The sequence below is a fragment of the Triticum urartu genome, chromosome 3A (assembly GCF_056163025.1).
Source record: "Triticum urartu cultivar PI428250 chromosome 3A, HENAU_Tu73, whole genome shotgun sequence".
NCBI lineage: Eukaryota > Viridiplantae > Streptophyta > Magnoliopsida > Poales > Poaceae > Triticum > Triticum urartu.
In genome coordinates, this window is record NC_141875.1 from 334,487,947 (window position 1) to 334,510,932 (window position 22,986).

Consider the following 22,986-nt stretch of genomic DNA (forward strand, 5'->3'; position numbering starts at 1 on the left):
TGACGGTGTCGACCCCGGTGGAGCTTCACGACAAGACGGCGGGGCGAGGCTGTGGCCGCGGTGATGATGGAGAACGGCGGCGACCATGTCGATCTCCTTTCCAAAACAAAGCAGATGGAGAGGTGGATCTGGGGGAGGAGAGGTGCAAGTGGGGGAGAGGGGATCGAGGCGACAGGGAGGGAGGGGATCCTTATCCCCTCTTCGGCGAGGCGCGTGGCGACGACCGGGTTCGACGGCGACCGCTGGCGCGGTTCGGTCCAACAGGAGAAAGGGGAAGACGACAAGGGAGGGGGAGTGGGCCGGCTGGTGTGGGCCGACGGCCAGCTGGGCCATTTGGCCCAGTGGGGCAGGGGCTTTCTCTCTCTTCCCTCTGCTTTCCTTTCCTTTTCTTTTTTTTTGATTTATTCCTATTTTGCAAATTGCTTAGCCACCATTAGAGTTTTGTAAAATATGTGACTTAGCTTAACAATTATAGTGCAATATTTACCACTGCAAAAAAATGGTTTGGAGACAAAATGATTTCGTTTGAATTTTTAATAAATGATACGACACTTTAAATTTATGTTTTGATGCTGTTTCATGTTGTTTGAGTCACATAATGAATTTAGGTGATTTTGTTTTTCTAAAGATAATTAGTTGTGAATTATTTGGCACATGATTAACATTTTAGTTTTCATGTTTGAGCAATTTTGAATTTCACTCAGAATTAGAAATTGAAATCAACTGGAATTTGAAATGAGAGAGAACCAAGGATGATCAAACACTTGTTTAGCAAAATGATTAACTTAACCCCAGAGGTTACTGTAGCATCATTACACCGGGGTGTTACAACTTCAGAGCGAGGGGGGTGATCACTGCGGTCTCAAATCCATTGAAGATCAAGTCTCCACGGATATCCGCAACGTAGTTCAAGTTTCCAAATCTGGCCTGGTGGCCAGGGGCATAGCTATCGATCCGCTCCAGATGGCCGAGCGAGTTGGCCCATAGTACGAAGCCGCCGAACACGAAGATCTGTCCGGGGAGAAAGGTTTCTCCTTGGACAACGTCGCTATAGACGATTGAAGGGGCCATAGAACCTTTCGTCGACGGCACAGTGGAACTCTCAATGAAAGCACAAATATCGGTGTCAAAACTGGCGGATCTCGGGTAGGGTGTCCTGAACTGTGTGTATAGGATCGATGGTAATAGGAGACAAGGGACACAATGTTTACCCGGGTTCGGGCCCTCTCTATGGAGGTGATACCCTACGTCCTGCTTGATTGGTATTGATGAATATGGGTGTTACAAGAGTTGATCTACCACGATATCATAATGGCTAAACCCTAGAAGCTTAGCCTATTTGACTATGCTAATGAATGTGTCCTTTCCGGACTATCCCCTCCGGTTTACATAGACACCGAGGGGATCTAGGGTTTACATAGAGTCGGTTACATAAGAAGGAATCTTCATAGTCGGTCGCCAAGCTTGCCTTCCACGCTAAGGAGAGTCCAATCTGGACACAGGTACGGTCTTCGGTCTTCATGTCTTCACAGCCCATTAGTCCGGCCGATGGATAACAGGCCGGACGCCCGAGGACCCCTTAGTCCAGGACCCCCTCACTTTGTCTTTACAAATGCTCGATGTTGAACTACCCCTGTTACATGTTAGCAGGATGGTTAGACCCGCTGGTTGTGGCCATGGTGGCAACTCCACCACCGCCTGAATTCATGGTCGGAATGATGCAACAGTTTGAGCTGAATCACCAAATCATGGAAGGAATGTGGCTCAGTTTCCTCGTTCGAACATGAATCAACAGCCAACCCCAGTAACTCTACAGGACTTCATGCGCCTCAACCCAACTATTTACCGCAGCTCAACTCAACCCCTTGATGCTGATCACTGGCTCCGCGACATCACATATGAAATGGAGTCTGCTGATGTAAGCTATGTCACCTTCGCATCCCTCTTCCTCAAGGGTCCTGCCGCTCAATGGTGGGACAGCCACAGGCGTACTCTACCGGCTGGAACAATCATCACTTGGCTGGATTTCCAAGCTGCTTTCTGTGCCCTCTTCATTCCTTAGGGAATCATGGACAGGAAGAAGCGAGATTTCCGCAACCTCACCCAAGGCAACAAGTCTGTAGATGCTTATCAGTGGGAATTTCTGGACTTGGCACGTTATGCTGAAGAAGACATTGCAACTGATGCTCGTAAGCAAGAGAAGTTTCATGATGGACTTCACCCTGATATCAAGCTAGCACTGCTCGTTCATGACTTTGCCGACTTTGCCACCTTGGTGAACAAGGCTATTCAGGTTGAGACTAGTCTTCGGGAACACCAGGGATCCCTTAGGCGCAGCCGTGACGCTGGCTCATCATCGGACCCGTCAGCGCAAAAGCGTCGGATATGGATTCCCCACAGCATGTATCGTCCAACTGCACCTACACCAAGATAGTCCTATGCTGCTCCGCGTCTGCCTCCTCCACCAACGAGACAGCCTCTTCGGACAGCACCACCCCAAGTTCCTGCTCCCCAATGATGGTATCTGCTTCAAGTGTGGCCTTCCGGGTCACCGTTCCAGGAACTGCCCTCAGAATTAGAATCAGCTGGCTCTGCCTTCTAATGCTTGTGGTAACAATCAACCCCGCAACCACAATGCCAGACCTTATGGTCGTGGTCAGGCTAATCATGTTGATCTGAATGAAGGTCAAGACCAGCTTGCCACTATGATGGGTACTCTCCTTGTTAATTCAGTACCAGCATTTGTTTTATTTGATTCCGGAGCATCGCATTCATTCATGTCAGAAAATTTTGCATATGCACACGACATTTGATGCAAGCCCATGAACACTCTGATTGTGGCACGCACCCCTGCGGGTTAGTGTCGAACTACCATGATTGGTCGCGACGTCCACATTGAAATCGAAGGGTTGGAATGTCATGTTTCTACCATTATTCTGGAGTCTTCCCACATTGACATCATTCTGGGAATGGAATGGTTGAAAGCACATACTACCTCTATTGTTCGCGCCACCAAAGTCGTTCGTCTCCTACATCCTTCTGATGAGATAGTAAGCTACCATGCTCAGATTGTTCAAAATGCTGAAGCACGGCTTTATGTCTTGAATGCGTTGAACGCATCACCTCTTGAGGGAATTGAAAAGATTCCAGTTGTCCGCGACTTCCTAGACGTCTTTCCGTAAGAACTTCTAGGAATACCCCCTGCTCGGGCTGTCGAGTTCGTCATCGACTTGAAACCAGGCACCGTCCCTATCGCCAAACGACCCTACAAGATGCCGCCTCATGAGCTCCTTGAACTTAAGGAGGAAATCGACAAATCTCTTTGCAAGGGTTTCATTCGTCCAAGTTCCTTTGTTTGGGGAGCACCTTCCCTCTTCATCAAGAAGAAGGACGGAACGAACCGTTTGGTCCAAGACCACCGTCCTATCAACCAAGCTACAATTCAGAACAAATATCCACTTCCTCGGATCAATGATCTGTATGATCAATTGGTTGGTTCATCGATATTCTCTAAACTCGACTTGAGGTTGGGTTACCACCAGATCCGTGTTCGTGAAGAGGATATTCCAAAGACCGCAATCGTCACTCGTTATGGTTCTTACGAGTACACCGTCTTGTATTTTGGCTTGACGAATGCTCCATCCACATTTTCTCGTCTGATGAACTATATATTCATGGATTACCTCGACAAGTTCATCGTAGTCTATCTGGATGATATCCTGGTATATTCAAAGAACAAATAAGAACATGTTGAACATCTTCGACTTGTTCTAGAGAAGCTTCGAGAACATCAACTTTATGCCAAGTATTCCAAGTGCGAATTCTGGTTACCCAAAGTCACCTACCTTGGTCATGTCATCTCCAAGGATGGTATTGCCGTCAACCCAGAGCGCGTTCAGGCTATTCTTGATTGGACCCCTCCGAAGACAGTCAAGCAAGTCAGAAGCTTTCTCGGACTAGCCAGCTATTGTCGCCGCTTTGTCAAGAACTTTGTGGCACCCCGGCTCAGAGAAACCGGAATGCCCCGTATTCCAGCCTAGAGATCGAGGAGACGTCTCTGGAATACGGCACTGATTGACATAGAACAAATCAGCTCTTATTACAAGAATAATAATACAAGGGTCTGTTGTTACAAAGAGGCACATCAGCACGGTGACACTACGCCTGTGATACTCCACTTGCTCTATGCTAGGAGCGAAACAACTTGTAGCAGCAGAATACTTCTAGCAGCGGAACAACGACGAAGGTGGTGAACTCCACTCTGCAGGGACTCTAACTGGGACACGATCTAGCTTGCAAGCACAGAAACCTCGACAAGCAATCAAGCAATCAGGGCATCACCTGCAATCTGGCATGACACGCCATGTTAGTACATTGAATGTACTTGCAAGCTCACAACAACCATAAACATCAAGGCAAGACAATAACATAGCATTAAACAGGTTAATTATATTAACAACGATGAAGAAGCAACTACTAAGCATGGTATGAAACTACTATCATAGTGATAAACCAACATCTCAGATCTCCATAACCATATCACTCTTGGCTAACCGGCCAAGTAATATACCATCTCGATCACCTCGTGATCAAAACCAAACGGTGATCTCTCACAAATCACAATCGGAACCACACTTGGTTCAACGGGTTGCCCTGTAACCAAACGGTGATCATTCACAGATCACAAACGGAACATCCACATGCTCACCTCGTGACCACATCACAAACTGAATGATCATCCTCAAGATCATCATCAACATCCTGCCAAACTGTTACTGCTCAAAGTACATCAACATATAAATCACCTATAAGTCATTCCATCATGTGAGTGTTGATCGAACGTTGTGACCTAGTACAAACTTATGCCCATGACCAAGGACGTGGCTATCGATAGATTAAACACACACACACACACTCTGCAGAGGTAGTGCAATTTACCCACACCACGGAATCCATGGCCTCACACTCCCATTTGGGTGGACCAACGACAATCCAACAAAACCGATCTACTGCCATGACACTCTCCCGGCCACTCTAACCAACACCCCTTTTGGGTTCAGTCCTTGGTGGCCCCATGCCTACCAAAGGCACCAACGGCCATCGTCGTGGCAAAACAAAAACAGTCCCAAACGGGGACAAAAAGGCGCCTAACAACAACTACGGGCACACAAGGTTATGTCTGCTTACCGGGCCAGGGTACTGCACACCCATAACCTTCCCTCATTGGAGGCACCGGTGAGAGGCACGACAATAGACCGCATTAGGGCCTTCCCATAAAAGGCAAATGTGGTTGCACTAGAAAAAGCCCGGTTCGGTGGCACCTGGCCAACTTAATGAGGGAATTTATCCCCAAAATATAACAGTAATAATTGATACTATGATATCATTTATCAACCTATGATCCAAGTCATAGCAATATCCAACAAATAATCCAAAGCTTAATATCGTCTTGCCAAAATACTCTGAGGACAGTATAACACTACTATCATGATGAATCCAAGAACGATAATACTACTACTCAAATATCAAGAACTAACTATCCAGCTATGATCCACATGCAAGCATCATCTCCAACATCATACTCCAAAACATAATATCATCTAGCATCATTATGAAAATAACACTAGCCACTAATAATCCAAAGGCAACATGATATCCAAAGTAATACTCCAAAATAATACCAGATACAATCATGAAAATAATCATAATAGCCACTAAGAATCCAAAGGCACATGTCATCCACATAATCATCAAAACATAAGTCCTAGAACTCGAAGCAATATCATGGCAATATCAAGATCAAAACAATACTCCAAGAAATGCCATGAACAAATCATACATAGCTAATGCAATATTTTAAACAAGTTCAGATAAATAAACCATGTCACTGCATTGCAATCATGCAAATGGAGGGTGTGGCTTGCCTGGGGTGGAAGGATTCACCGGGAAGAAGTGCAGGAAGCTCGCGGAAAGAATCGCCGGAAAATGTTCACTCTAGAAGGGGGCTGATTTAGCGCAAGGGAAAAATGGTCATTTTCAAAATGTGAACACATGGTGAAAATGACTCCATCGGAATGGGATCAATGAAACGAAGAAGTGGGCTTTGGAATCACCTCATTCGGAGTTGGGATCAAAAAGTTATGAAGTGTTTTCTTCTAGGGACCTATTTGCAAAGAAAAACTTCACAAACTGGGCCTGGACAGAAAAACAGAAAGCGTAGTCTACAGAAATACGCCTTCTCTGGAAAACTTATTCCTCGCTGCAATAGAGATAAAATACGTTTTCAGAAAAGGAAAACGTACTTTGGCTGAAGGAGAGATAAAATGCGCTTCCTAAAAGCGAAAACGTACTCACGGGTTTGCACCTCCGCTTAATCTAGTCAGCATGGTGCGGGGCCGGGGCTTGGGTCTCTGAAGCATGGGGCCGCGAGGTCCACACACGGTCAACTCTCTCCTCCCGCCTCCTTCTTCTTCCCCCGACACCGCACGTAGAGCAGAGGAGAGGCGGCCAGCGCCAGCGCTCGTTCCGGCCACTCGGGCCACCTCCGGCGGAGCTTGAACTGCCAGAGTGCTCAGGACGGCGAGGCGCACCTGTCCCTCCACCACCCGAACGTCAGGGACCATCGGGCAGGGTGGGACCATGGTCGCAGCAGACGGGGCTCTCCGGGCTCCGGGGAACTCGTGGCCAGAGGCCACTGGAGAAGGAATGGGGGCACTAGGGTGGATCTAGGGTGGATGAGGAGGCCTCTGGTGGTGATAGAACGGAGGGAGAGAGCTCGACTCGCTCGGATTCGAGCAGAGGCCATCGGCGGCCGAGGCGACCATCGGAGGGCTCGGGAGCTCTTGGAGCTCAGGGAAGGGGTCGGGGAGGCTTCTTGGAGTGAGTGAGGTCGAGTGGTGAGGAGAAACACGCCCGGGACGGCCTTATATAGGCAGGGGAGGAGGAGGCCGAGCTGGCGTCGCCGCGGATGCGTGGCCGGCACCGCGGACGCGTGTGCACGCGCATGAGCTTGGGGTTAGGTGACGAGAGGGAACATGAGGGAGAGCTCACGGGGAAGAGGCGGCCAAGGGAGCGCAGGGAGGAAGAAGATGACGAGCTCCGAGCCAAACCGCCACTCTTTGCCCGTGGGCGCGCGGTGGCTTGCGTCAGTGAGGAAGCGGACGGAGGGGGAGAGGGGTCCAGGGGAACGGCGATGTTGAGGTGAAGCCAAGGGACACGCTCACGCGCGCGAAGACGACGAGAAGGGAGCGGACGAAGCAGAAACGGCGCGCTGGACACGGCCACTACGCACAGAGCGCGCACACAGGCTTGCCATCTGCGCGGTCACCACGGGACAATGCACAGGGAGCTCACAAGAGGCAAGTAAATGGTGTCTAGAGTTATGTCCTTCCAAGATGGAGCATTTATGATGCCATGGCTGGATCTGGGGTGCTACGGTTAAATGGTAATCATCGTCTGAAGTTTACTGCAGTAAACTTGGTCATGCACTGGTGATCAACAGGGACCTTATTAGAGCCAAAGAGTTTGTCTGGGGTGATCAGCTTAGGAAGGACTATAATACTGTTAACTTTGAGAAGATTTGGATCAAGGTTTAATGTAGTTGCTTTGCAACTGACCAAAATGGTCCAGAAATGAGATTAAGATGATGCACTCAAATGGCGATTCCACTTGGGCTAAAATTTTGCAAGGCTTGATGATTTGGACAAATAGAGGTGCTGTAAACATTTCATACCAATTGGATTCACCAAAATGGTACTTCCTTCACAACTATTCTCTCTGTCCAGAAAATTGCAAAAATTCTAGAGGAACATTTGCTTGATTAATTGGTCCCAAATTTGGTGGAGAGATGTTATTTGGGTAGGAACACAATCTGGTAATTTCTCAGAATTAATGAAGCAATATAAAATATACTTGCTTCACAACCTGAAAATATTAACAGAATCAAATATTTGATCATGTGCTCACATAGTTGATTGGATGGGGCGGACATTTTGAGGCGTGTGATGATATGAGCACATTAAGGAGTGTTCCAAATTTCAACTCATTTGGAAACTCCTAGCTATTACTTCCCTCACAATGCCTTCTATCTGACAGAAAGTTTGAAAAAAAAATCTGAGGAAGATTGGCTGGGCAAATAAAGTTGAATTTCGTCATGAGGAAGTTATTTGGACATAAGATAATGCCCAAAAGGTTTGGGAGCAATCAGGAAGGGATAGGTGGCACTTCCTTCACAGAAAGCCACACTGGACAAAAAAGAAGAATAATTATTGAGGAATTATTCTTGGGCTAGGGCAGGAAAGTTTGGGCATATTCGAGCAACATATGACCCAAAGAAATTATGAGAATTAATTGGGATTTTTGGGAGCGACAGAAATATAGGTTGCTTCACAACCTAGGGCGGACAGGGTTATTCCTTTAATAAAAAGGAATATTCCTGAAAAAAGAATTTTAGGGTTTGGGCTAGAATGGAAATGGGATGATCTTGGGAAAGTTTTGAGAATGATGAGCCACATGGGAGAGGAATGAGGATGATTTCCTAGGTGGCAAGGCCCCAAAACCACTCCAAAAAGAAAAACAGAGAAAAAACCAAATAAATCAGAAGAAAAAGAAAAGGGCCAAAAGCCAGGCTGTTACAAACTTCTCCAAGATCTCCAAGCCACTGACCAATCTGCTACACAAAGGCATTAAGTTTAATTGGACTAATAAGTGTCAGGAAAGTTTCCAGGCACTCAAGGACAAGCTGACATCTGCCCCAGTGCTTGCCCCCCTGATTCTCGCAAGGACTTCGTCATCTATTGCGACGCTTCACTACAAGGATTAGGCTGTGTCCTAATGCAAGAGCGCAGGGTGATTGCTTATGCCTCACGTCAAGTGCGTCCTCATGAAGAGAACTACCCAGTTCACGACCTTGAGCTTGCTGCGGTGATCTATGCACTGAAGCTATGGCGACAATACCTTCTCGGTAATCGTTGCGAGATCTTCACTGATCATCAGATTCTGAAGTACTTGTTTACTCAGCCGGATCTGAACCTCCGTCAACAGCGATGGATGGAAGCTATTGTTGACTACAACTGCGGTATATCCTATACCCCTGGTAAGGCTAATGTAATGGCCGATGCCCTGAGCCGCAAGTCTTATTGCAATAATCACATGGTCTACAAAGCTCAACCCCGCCTTTATGAAGAACTTTGCAAGCTGAACCTTCAACTAGTTCCACAGGGTTCTCTGAATAACCTTGTCTTGGAACCAACTCTTATAAAAGCAATCGAGTCTGCTCAAGCCAAAGATGCTCATGTCAATCTAATGAAAAAGGATCTTGCCTTAGATAAATCCAAAGGTTTTCCAATTGGTGAAGATCGAACCTTATACTTCAGAAATCGTATTGTAGTGCCCTGGTTCGAGCTTATGACAGAAAAGGTGATGAAAGAAGCACATGACACCCCTCTCTCTATTCATCCGGGAAGTACCAAGATGTACTTAGACATTCGTCATAAGTATTGGTGGTCCAATATGAAGCAAGACATTGCTCAATATATCGAAGAATGTGACGTTTGCCGTCGCATCAAAGCAAAACATCAGAAACCGGCTGGACTTCTGCAACCGCTTCCGATTCCTGAATGGAAGTGGGATAAGATCCAAATGGATTTCGCCACTGGCCATCCCAAGTCTCAGAAAGGCAACGATGATATCTTCGTCGTCATCGACCAATTCTCAAAAGTTGCTCACTTTTTGCCAGTCAAGGAGACTATCACTGCTAGTCAATTAGCAAACTTGTATATCTCCCGGATTGTGTCACTCCACGGCATTCCGAAGGAGATCAGTTCAGACCGCGGCAGTATTTTCACTTCAAAGTTTTGGGATAGTTTCCAAGAGGCAATGGGAACTCATATTACTTGGAGCACTGCTTATCATCCTCAATCCCAAGGCCAAGATCGCCAAGCCATTGAACAATTTGCTACACAAGGGCATTGAGTTTGATTGGACTGATAAGTGTCAGGAAAGTTTCCAGGCACTCAAGGAAAAGCTGACATCTGCCCCAGTGCTTGCTCCCCCTGATTCTCGCAAGGACTTCGTCATCTATTGCGACGTTTCACGATAAGGATTAGGCTGTGTCCTAATGCAAGAGCGCAGGGTGATTGCTTATGCCTCCCATTAAATGCATCCTCACGAAGAGAACTACCCAGTTTACGACCTTGAGCTTGTTGCGGTTATCCAAGCACTGAAGCTATGGCGACAATACCTTCTCGGTAATCGTTGCGAGATCTTCACTGATCATCAGAGTCTGAAGTACTTGTTTACTCAGCCGGATATGAACCTCCGTCAGCAGCGATGGATGGAAGCTATTGCTGACTACAACTCGTTATATCCTATAGCCCTGGTAAGGCTAATGTAATGGCCGATGCCCTGAGCCGCAAGTCTTATTGCAATAATCACATGGTCTACAAAGCTCAACCCCGCCTTTATGAAGAACTTTGCAAGCTGAACCTTCAACTAGTTCCACAGGGTTCTCTGAATAACCTTGTCCTAGAACTAACTCTTCTGAAAGCAATCAAGTCTGCTCAAGCCAAAGATGCTCATGTCGATCTGATGAAAATGGATCTTGCCTTAGAGAAATCCAGAGATTTTTCACTTGGTGAAGATGGAACCTTATACTTCAGAGATCGTATTGTAGTACCCCGGTTCGAGCTTATGACAGAGAAGGTGATTAAAGAAGCACATGACACCCCTCTCTCTATTCATATGGGAAGTACCAAGATGTACTTAGACATTCTTCAGAAGTATTGGTGGTCCAAGATGAAGAAAGACATTGCTCGATATATTGAAGAATGTGACGTTTGCCGTCGCGTCAAAGCAGAACATCAGAAACCGGTTGGACTTCTGCAACCGCTTCCGATTCTTGAATGGAAGTGGGATAAGATCCAAATGGATTTCGTCGCTGGCCTTCCCAAATCTCAAAAAGGCAACGATGCTATCTTTGTCATCATCGACCAATTCTCATAAGTTGCTCACTTTTTGCCAGTCAAGGAGACTATCACTGCTAGTCAATTAGCAAACTTGTATATCTCCCGAATTTTGTCACTCCACGGCATTCCTAAGGAGATCAGTTCAGACCGCGGCAGTATTTTCACTTCAAAGTTCTGGGATAGTTTCCAAGAGGCAATGGGACCTCATATTACCTGGAGCACTGCTTATCATCCTCAATCCCAAGGCCAAGTCGAGTGAGTCAATCAAATTCTTCAAGACATGCTTCGGGCTTGTGTTATTTCTTTCGGCAAGAAGTGGGAAGAATCTCTCCCTTATGTGGAATTCTCTTATAACAAGAGTTATCAAGCTAGCTTGAAGATGGCACCCTTCGAAGTGCTTTATGGACGTAAGTGTTGAACCCCTCTAAATTGGTCAGAAAATGGGGAACGGGCGCTCATTGATCTAGGCATTATTCAACAAGCTGAAGAGCAGGTTCGCATTGTTCGGGATAATCTCAAGGCGGCCCAGTACCGCCAGAAGAGCAATTATAATCATAAACGCTGGGGTTCAACTTATCAACCTGGTGAACAAGCGTATCTGCGTGTCACTCCATTGGGAGGCACCCACCGGTTCGGAGTCAAGGGCAACCTAGCTCCTCAATACATTGGTCCCTTCCGTATTCTCACTCGTCGTGGACTGGTGGCTTATCAACTGGAGTTGCCACCTCAGTTCTCCCACGTCCATGACGTCTTCCACGTGTCGCAACTTCGTCGATGCTTCAAGGATCCGGAACTGATTGAAGTTCAAGATGATCTCACTTACAAAGAGCATCCGATCTGCATTCTTGAAGAAGCTGAACATCAAACACGCCAGAAGGTTACCAAGTTCCTCAAGGTGCAATGGTCGAATCATACTAAAGATGAAGCCACTTGGGAACGCGAAGATAACCTAAGGGCTGAATACCCCGACCTATTCCCTTCTACCTCTTAATTCTCGGGACGAGAATTTCTTTTAGAGGAGGAGAGTTGTAACACCCCGGTGTAATGATGCTACAGTAATCTCTGGGGTCAAGTTAATCCTTTTGCTAAACAAGTGTTTGATCATCATTGTCTCCTATCTCCTTCAAATTCCAGTTGAATTCAATTTCAAATTCTGAGTGAAATTCAAAATTGCTCAAACATGAAAACTGGACCTAACCCACCTAGGCCGGCCCACGTGCCCCACCGGAGCCAGCCCAGATCCCCCTGCCCGTCCCCTTCCCTGTTCCCCTGACCGGGGTCGAAACAGGGGCGTAGCCCCGCCGAACCCACTCGCCATCATCGGCGAGGGGATAAGGCCCCCGCGCCTCCCCGCCTCCTCGATCGCCTCTCCCACTCACCTGCCCTCCTCGTTCTCTCTCTCTCTCTCGCTTGTGCTCTCTCCCCTCCAAATCCACCTCAATCGCGCTTCTCTGACGCCGCTCACCGCACTCCGCCGCGGCCATTGCCACCCCCTACACCCCGCCGACACGTCTACGAGGTCCGCCATCGTCCCCAACGCCTTCCCCGACCACGAGCCTGAGTCAGGAAGCACGGCAACACTCGCTCCACCATCATCTTCCACCTTCGGATGCGCCCGAACTCGCCGTCGATCCACGCCGCCCCAAGCACCTCGAGTCGTCCCCGTGCCTTCTCTGCAGTGGCAGTAAGCCACCTCCCCTCACCTCCTCCCCTTTGGGTCGCCAGCACTCATTAGCCGCCCCGCTGCGACGTCGTGCACGCGTTGCCGCCGTGGAGCTCGCGGCCATAGCTACCGTTGCTGCCACGCCCGTGTGTGGCCGCCGTTGTGCTCCTGGATCCCCAGGGAGTCCAATGCACCCCTGCGTGCCGTTCGCCGTGCACCGCAGCCCCGCGCCCACTTTCACCCGCAAGCCGCCGCCGCCAAACCTCGACGCCGGTGATGCTAGGATCGTCCCTGACGCCTGTCGTCGTCTCTATCGCGTGCGCGACGCTGGGCCGCACCCGTAGGTCCAAGCCACAGGACCAGAGGCCCCCTATAGCGCGGCTCCGGCCAACTCCAGGGAGTCGCCGACGTTACTTTGGTCGCCGACGACACTCTGTCACTGGCGTCCGACGTGGCGCTGCCTGTGAGGCTGACGTGTGGGCCCGGTGGGTCCTGTTGACTGGTTTGACCCAGTCAACAGCTGACTGGGCACTCCTGTGCCACTGACGTGCGGGCCCCACCGCTTAATTAGTCAAATTAAAACAATTTCTAAATAAACTTAATTAGTTAGTTTAGTGAGTCACTGACATGTGGGGCCCAGCTGTTAATTAACTATGTTTAATTAAAATAAACCTCTGTTAGCCCCTCTGTCTATGACAGGTGGGACCCACTGGTCAGTTTGACCTGGTCAGCCGTCCTGTTGACTGCTGACGTCACAGTGTTGTCATGCTGACGTAGTATTTCTTTTCTGTTAATTTAATTAATTCAAGAAATGTTTAAAAACTTTGAAAATTCGTAAAAAAATAATCTATAGCTCAGATGAAAATGTTTTCTCGATGAAAGTTGCTCAGAAAAACGAGACGAATCCGAATACGCGGTCCGTTCACCTGTCACATGCCCCTAGCATGCTGAACATGGAATCGTCCCCTCTCTTCCACCTGTCTGAGATCCGTCTAACGCCGGGAATTCATCCTCAGATGTTTATCCCCTCTGTCGGCAACGTGTAGTACTACGTTAGGACAACCCTAGCTCTGCCTATCGTCATGTAATGCTTAGTGATGCATCTGTTTGCTCTGTATTTAATGTTTCTTCCCCCTCTTCTCTCTGGTAGACCCCGAGACTGATGCTACCCCTGTGATCGACTACCTCGTCGACGATGACACTTCTTCCTTTTTAGCAGAGCTTCCAGGCAAGCAAACCCCCCTTGAGAATTCTGATATAGCCCATTCCCTTCTCTATTATGCTTGCATTAGAACTGCTACTGCTTTTTGTATGATCCTATTCTGATGCATAGCCTGTTTTTGTAACCTGCTTATTGTTACCTACCTGCTTATCCTAAACTGCTTAGTATAGGTTGGTTAGTGATCCATCAGTGACCCCCACCTTGTCCTTGTTGCCCCGCTTTATGTTTCATGACTCGATCAACGTGATCAACGTCCAAGCCCCGACACCGCACATCACCCCCTTAGTTGTACGACTCTGCAGAGTTATTATCGAGTGCCGAGGGTGACACCTCAAACATCACTCCTGATGAGATCTCTGTAGTGTAGCTATTCGGTCGTGGTCATCGAGGGTGATTTCCTCCTTAACCACTTCCGATACGACTCTGTCGTGCAACCCCTCAAGTGTGAACCTCGAGGGTGGTTCCTCTTACGTTCACCTTGATGATTACATCGAGTGGAATCCATCGAGGGTGGTTCCTCAGGGTTCCCCTTAGTGTTAGACACACGGTTACTATGGTTACTATGACTTTACCCTGAACCAGGTTACTAAAGACGGGTCGGCCCTGAGGGGTACCCGTGCGAGCTTAATTGCGAGTGATGTGGAGTCGGGTCGACCTGGAAGGTGCCCGCTAGCTACTTACGAGGCGTGGCCAGGCATTCTTAGCCCTTGCCGCAAGTACTCGTGACAGGGCGACGGGGTCACATCGATCATGAGTCTCTACTCGTTACCGCGTGCTCCTAATCCACTACGATTTGGATATTTGATCCAAGGGGCCTCTGGCCTAATATCACTAACCATCACATGGGCATAGTATGGGCGTTCTGCATCGTATGCATTAGCCGAAGCTTAATAGACGTCATGCGACTGAGCGGCGCGCGCCGGGTTGGACTGCGTAAGCACCTTCCTTTTTAAGGAGGTAGCTAGGTCTGCTAATCGGCCGCCCACGCAACGTGCAGGAGTTCCCGGAGCGATGGCCCAAGACCCCCGGGGGCATAGGTTTAGTCTGACATGCTGACCTCTCTATTAAGCCTAGGTCGGGTTGCGGCGTATTGTTTGGCCAAGGCCGGGCATGACCCAGTAAAGTGTGTCCGGCCGGAGTTAAGCGAGCGTGGTGGGTAAGTTGGTGCACCCCTGCAGGGAAGAAAATATCTATCGATAGCCTATCCTACGATAATGGACACTTGGAGTTGTATCCCGATCGATACAACTAGAACTGGATACTTGAGGTGATAACTGGGTAGTATGGCTCTGGGATTGCTTCCTCGCAGGGGGTCGAGGAAGGATCTCTGGGCGAGGTTGATAACACTACTACTACTTTTACCTTATGTTGATATGTACTCTTCTAAATGCTGCAAGATGCTTGAAGATGCTTGAAGATGCTAGTCTTCGATAGGCTAGACTTTCCCCTTCTCTTCTGGCATTATGAAGTTTAGTCCACAGATACAGCCCATTTCTTTGATACAGATGCATATTTACTTTAGATCTGATGTAAGTCTTGCCAGTACTTTGGATGAGTACTCACGGTCGCTTTGCTACCTCTTTTTCCCCATACCCGATTGTTGCGACCAGATGACGGATCCCAGGAGCCAGACAACACCACTGATGACTACTACTACCCCGAGGGTGCCTACTACTATGTTACGGCCGCTGACGACCTGGAGTAGTTAGGAGGCTCCCAGGCAGGAGGCCGTGCCTTTTCGACCGTTGTTGCTTTCGTGCTAGCCTTCTGAAGGCAGACTTGTTTAAGTTATGTTTGTACTCAGATAGTGTTGCTTCTGTTGACTCTTGTGTATTCGAGCCCTCGGGGCCCCTGGCTTGTAATGTAAAGCTTGTATTATTTTAATTTGTGTCTAGAGTTGTGTTGTGATGTCTTCCCGTGAGTCCTTGATCTTGATCGTACACATTGCGTGTATGATTAGTTTATGGTTGAATCGAGGGCGTCACAGGAAGCATGGAAGAGAAGACGAAAGAAAGGAGAAGAAGGCATCGCGGCTGCTCAGCTAGAGCTGGACATCCGGACGAAGAGCCGGATCATCCGGACGACCCCCCGCATCATCCGGGTAAACCCCCAGCCTCGAGACCTGAAGCTTACATAATCCCCTCGGCAAAGCCGAATCATCCGGACCAGGTCCCGAATCATCTGGAAGATGCCCGGATCATCTAGACCCCCGTCCAGATCGTCTGGCATTGCCTGCATGCAACATCTTGGGCCGAGGCCCATGTACCCATTTCGCCCCCTCACTTACCCCTTCGTGGCTTAGAATATAAATAGACCTCCTCCTCCCCATTTTTAGGGTTAGCATAGGTTTAGCTCATTTGAGAGATAGAGCTTTGCTCATCCTTGTGGTTCTACTCCATCGAGAGATCGCAGCCTCTACGGAGAATATCCATGCTTTGATTCAAGACCCCTCACGGGAAGATCCCTCGTGGACTCAAAGCCTCCTCACGGAGATGAACTAGCTACCATTTGTATCGCCCTTTGTTGTTTTTGGATCGTGTATGTCTCGTTGTGTTCATGGATCTAGCACATGTGTGACTGTTTCTCATTGATTCGAGTGCTTCCTCTCATTTCCCCTCGCGTTTTTCCTCTCGTGTTCTTCATGTTCTTCGCGGGATCCCCTCCAAATTGTGAAAGATCAGCCCCTAGGGTTCCACCCTACATCATTGAGTATTGCGGTCTTCATGTCAAAATTGACTATTGCTTTGAACCATCTAAAAGTCCAAATGTCCATGCTACAACAGAAAAGAATACGTTATGAATGTGTTAGGCAACATTCCACATCAAAAATACTATTTTTATCATTTACCTACTCGAGGACGAGCAGGAATTAAGCTTGGGAATGCTGATACATCTCCAACGTATCTATAATTTTTTTTATTGTTCCATGTTGTTATATTATCAATCTTGGATGTTTTACAATCATTTTATAGCAACTTTATATCATTTTTTGGGACTAGCCTACTGACATAGTGCCGAGTGCCAGTTGCTATTTTTTGCTTGTTTTTTACTTCACCGGATATCCCTACCAAACGGTGTCCAAACGCAGCAAAACTTTTTTGGAGATTTTTTTGGACCAGAAGACAACTTGGGAGCCAAGGAAGCACTTGGGGGGACGAGACACCAGGGCACGCCAGAGGCCCATGGGGTGCCCTGACGGGTTGTGGGGCCCACAGTGGGCTCCTCCACCACCTCTTAGCTCTATAAATACCCAAATATTTCAGAAACCCTAGGGGAGTCGACGAAACACAATTCCAGCTGTCGGAACTTCCAGAACCACGAGATCCAATCTAGAGCCCTATTCCGGCATTCCGGCGGAGGGGAACACGATCAGGAAGGGGTTCATCATCCTCATTGGTGCCTCTCTAATGATGTGTGAGTAGTTCACCATAGAACTACGGGTCCGTAGGAAGTAGTTAGATGGCTTCTTCTCCCTTTTTGATTCTCAATACAATGGTCTCTTGGAGATCTATTTGATGAAATGACTTTTTGCAGTGTGTTTGTTGGGATCCGATGAAGTTCGTGTTTATGATCAGATCTATATCCATGAATATTATTTGAGTCTTCTTTGATCTCTTATATGCATGATTATTTACAGCCTCGTATTTATTCTCATAATCTTTGGTTTAGTTAGGCCAACTAGATTGATTTTTCTTGCAATTGGAAGAGGTGCTTTGTGATGGTTCGATCTTGTGGTGTCCTCACCCAATGACAGAAGGGGTAGCAAGGCACTCATGTATCGTTGCTATTAAGGATAAAAAGATGGGGTCTATTCCTACATGAATAGATCTTTTCTACATCATGTCATCGTTCTTATTGCATTACTCCATTTCTCCAAGAACTTAATACACTAGATGCATGCTGGATAGCGGTCAATGTGTGAAGTAATAGTAGTAGATGTAGGTAGGAGTCGGTCCACTAATATTGGACGTGATGCCTATATTCATGATCATTGCCTTGGATATCATCATAATTATTTATTCTTCTATCAATTTCCCAGCAGTAATTTGTTTACCCACTGTGTGCTATTTCCTAGAGAGAAGCCACTAGTGAAATCTACGGCCACCGGGTCTATTCTTTATCATATTTGCTTTCTATTCTATCTTTTGCCATATTTATTTTAATATCTATGTTTCCAAAAACCCAAAAATACCTTGCTGCACTTTTTCTTTACGTACTTTATTTTGCGTTTTATCAAGATCTATTTATCCAAACTCATACAAAACAATTTATCATTTTACCATGGAGGGATTGACAACCCCTCTTACGCGTAGGGTTGCAAGTATTTGTTCTTTGTGTGCAGGTACCGTTTACATAGTGTTGCTTGGTTCTCCTACTGGATTGATACCTTGGTTTCACAACTGAGGGAAGTACCTACCGTAGTTGTACTGCATCATCTCTTTCTCTTTGGGGAAATACTGACGCAGTTTCAAGCCGCATCAGCATCTCTCTAAAGATCCTAGCAAATGGTGGGTGCACAAATTATTGCTAGGCTATTGATAGAAAAGTGCATAGTTATGATGTTATTCATGACATGATCAGTAAATAGGCACTTTTTGGATTAACCTATTAACCCAGTGCCCAGAGCCAGTTGTTGCTTTCTGCTTGTTTTTGGCTTTTTAGAAAATCAATACCAAATGAAGTTCAAACATGATGAAACTTTACTGTTTGGGAGGAGGCCAGAAGAGCTATGGGAGAGCCGCGAGCTCACAAGGCGCGTCCCAGGGGGTAGGTGCGCCCCCTAAGCTCCTGGGCTCCACGCAACTTGGTTTGACCTAAAACCACTTCTATACATTCCCAAATATTCCCAAACCTATAGAAATCCACCTGAAACACTTTTTACGATGTCGCAAGCTTCTATTCTTCTGTGATTCCATCTGGAGGCCTTTTTCGGTACTCTGCCAAAGGGGGAATTGATCAAGGAGGGCTTATACATCATCCTTTCTGCCTTCCGATGATGCGTGAGTACTTTATCACAGACCTACGGGTCCATATCTAGTATCTAGATGGCTTCTTCTCTCTCTTTGATCTTCAATACCATGTTCTCCTTGATCTTCTTGGAGTTATATCAAATGTAATGTTCTTTTGCGGTGTGTTTGTTGGGATATGATGAATTATGGGTTTATGATCAGATTATTGATTGAAAGTAACTGAGTCTTTTCTAAACTTTATTATGCATGATTGTTATAGCTTTGTAGTCCTCTCCGATCTATCCGTTTGGTTTGGCCAACTAGATTGAATTATCTTCAGTGGGAGGGTGCTTTGTGATGGGTTCAATCCTGCAGTGTCCTCACCTAGTGACAAAAAGGGTGGTGAGGAATGTATAGTGTTGTTGCCATTAAGGGTAAAACGACGGGGTTTATTCATATTGATTGGGTTTACTTTTTCTGCATCATGTTATCTTGCTTAAGGCGTTACTCTGTTTGTCATGAACTTAATACCATAGATGCTGCTGGATAGCAGTCGATTGGTGGATTAATAGTAGTATATGCACATAGGAGTCGGTCTACTTCTCACGTATGGGATGTGTAACACCCCGGATATGACTTTCCCAATTTGTACTCCAACTCTTGCCGTTTCCGGCTTTAAGTTATTTTATTTTCTCGGGTTCGGGTCTTTGTCTCCGTGTGTTGTTATCGTTGTCATGCATCTCATATCATGTCATCATGTGCATTGCATTTGCATACGTGTTCATCTCATGCATTCGAGCATTTTCCCCATTGTCCGTTTTGCATTCCGGCGCTTCGTTCTCCTCCGGTGGTCATTTGTAGCTTTCTTTCGTGTGTGGGGATCAAATATTTCCGGATTGGACCGATACTTGCCAAGCGGCCTTGGTTTACTACCGGTAGACCGTCTATCAAGTTTCGTACCATTTGGACTTCGTTTGATACTCCAACGATTAACCGAGGGACCGAAAAGGCCTCGTGTGTGTTGCAGCCCAACACCTCTCCAAGTTGGCCCAAAACCCACCTAAACCTGCTCCATCATCTAGAGCGTTCGATCATGATCGCGTGGCCAAAAACCGCACCTCATTTGGACTCTCCTAGCTCCCTCTATGCCTATATATAGATCCCCTCTCGTAAATCCCGGGTCTCTTCTCCCCCTAACCCTAGATCTCATCATCGCGCGCCACCGGACAAACCTGCCACCGACGGACACGTCCGGATCCTCCCCGCCGCTGCCACGTGTCGCCTCCTCACTCGCCATCGCCGCCTCCCTCCGCCGCCGGCCCGGGAAGCCCGGATCGGGCCCCCGCGGCCCAAGCCGGTGCGCCGCCCCGCGGCTTCATCTCTCCCATGGCCGAGCCGCCACCTCGCCGGCCGGCTTCGTCTCCGGCCGATCCCGGCGCCGCCCGGCCGCCCCTGGCGCCGCCCGGCCACCCCTGCCGCCGCCTCGCCCGACGCCTCGGCGCCGCGCCCGCCGACTCCGCCCAACTCCGACATCTCCTCCTCCCCGCGGCCCCGAGAGCTCCTCCGGCGAGCCCTCGTCGCCGGCGAGCGTCGGATCCGCCGCCGCTACAGTGGTTTCACCGGATCCAGATCCGGTGAACAGTAAACCCTAGGTCGTTTTTTTCTTCTAAGTCCCTAAATTTTCAGATCCATGTGCTCATGTTCATAGCATCGTATCTCCTCATCCGTAGCTCCGAATTGGGCACATAGCATATCAAATTGTTCGTCTGAGAGAGTACATCATTTCATTCCATTGCATCATTTTCATTTGAGTTCATCTTGATGCCCGAAATGCTGTTAGAAGAGGGCTACTTGAGATAATTGTCAGATCTGCTACTCCATTTAGACATTTGTCATTTTTGCCATGATTATTGTGTGCATGATATGCCCTGGTGCTCTACATATGTTTTGTTAAGGGTTTTGTCATCTTTCCAGAGGTGCAACCCATGTATTTTTGTGATGTGTGTGGTGACTAGCACTAGCTTGCCAAGTGAGGCACTTGGTAACTCTGTTTTCAGGGACTTAGCATTTCCACTAAGTCCTTGAGCTGTTTATCTCATGTTGTCATATGTTCATGTTGTTTCCGAGTGATCCGTGCCTCTTTTGAGGATGATCAGTAAGGATGTTTTATTAATCTTGTAGTGCTCTATCCATCCATGTCTTTGTTTGCCATTATGGAGCACCCTAGCTTGAGTCATTCGAGCTCTACTTTTGCTACTTCGTGAATCTGGGCAGATTGTCAACTTGTTTGCAGTTTTGCCGATGATGTTGGAGTTGATCCGTGCATGCTATGCTATTGTTCTTTCCATGTCTAGCTTGAATTTTGTGTGCTCTTGATAGATGTATGCTTAGCTTTTCATGACTTTCTCCGTAGTGAGTGCATCGAGCTCGTTAACATGCCTACTTAAGATATGTTTCAGCATGTGCCAGTTTTCACTAAGTCTGAAAACTGATTATGCTTTTGCTATGTTCACATGCTTGCAAATGTGTTTTCTGATCCCTTTTGGCTCAAGGTCACTAAGGGACTTTTGTTAAGCTTTTTGAGAAGCTCCATGCCATGTTTTACTTTGCCATGTTCAGGTCCTATAGCATGTAGTTTTGTTGCTCCGAAGTGGGCTACCTGATCTGAATTTCAGACAAGTGTTAATTTCACTAAGTCTGAGATCTGTTTACCATATGCATTTTTGCCATGCTTGTTTGAACCTGTTAATGGATGAATTGGACATAGCTCAGTGCTAGACTTTTGTTAAGCATCTTGAATGCATCCCTGCCATGTATTTTATTGTCATGTTTGAGTGCTGTAGCATGTTCATCTCATTGCATTTAGTTGGCTACTTGCTGTAAATGGCAGACCGATGTCATATTTGAATCGCTTGCCATTTCCAAACCGTAACTCCGATTCCGGCGTTCTTTATATTGTTTTCAAGCGATTTCATCTCATCTTTCCAGTGCCATACTTGGATTTCCAATTTGAGACCAGGTTCATGCATTACTTGTCAAATCTTGCATATGCATTCCGCATCGCATCCCACATAGCATACCATGTTTGCATCATATTGGTTGATCCTTGCACGTGGTTGATTGTGTCCTTGTTGCTTGTTTGTCTTGTTTGGGTAGAGCCTGGAGACGAGTTCGCTAACGAGGAGCCCGTTGAGTTTGCTTTCGAGGATCCAGGCAACTCTGACAACTTTGCAGGCAAGATGATCATACCCTCGAAATCACTACTATCTTTGCTATGCTAGATTGCTCGCTCTTTTGCTATGCCAATGCTACGATGCCTACCATTTGTTTTCAAGCCTCCCAAATTGCCATGTCAAACCTCTAACCCACCATGTCCTAGCAAACCGTTGATTGGCTATGTTACCGCTTTGCTCAGCCCCTCTTATAGCGTTGCTAGTTGCTGGTGAAGATTGGAGGCCGTTCCTTGTTGGAACATTTATTTACTTGTTGGGATATCATTATATTGCCATGTTATCTTAATGCATCTATATACTTGGTAAATGGTGGAAGGCTCGGCCTCTCGCCTAGTGTTTTGTTCCACTCTTGCCGCCCTAGTTTCCGTCATATCGGTGTTATGTTCCCGGATTTTGCGTTCCTTACGCGGTTGGGTTATAATGGGAACCCCTTGATAGTTCGCCTTGATTAAAGCTTTTCCAGCAATGCCCAACCTTGGCTTTACCATTTGCCACCTAGCCTCTTTTCCCTTGGGTTTCCGAAGCCCGAGGGTCATCTTATTTAACCCCCCCCCCCCCGGGCTAGTGCTCCTCTGAGTGTTGGTCCGACCGAGTAGACTGCGGGGCCACCTCGGGGAAACTTGAGGGTTGGTTTTACTCGTAGGATGTCTCATCTGAGTGTGCCCTGAGAACGAGATATGTGCAGCTCCTATTGGGATTTGTCGGCACATTCGGGCGGTGTTGCTGGTCTTGTTTTAACCTGTCGAAGTGTCTTGAAGAACCGAGATACCGAGTCTGATCGGAACGTCTCGGGAGGAGGTCTATTCCTTTGTTGACCGTGAGAGCTTGTCATGGGCTAAGTTGGGACCCCCCTGCAGGGATTTGAACTTTCGAAAGCCATGCCCGCGGTTATGGGCAGATGGGAATTTGTTAATGTCTGGTTGTAGATAACTTGAACCTTAACTTAATTAAAATG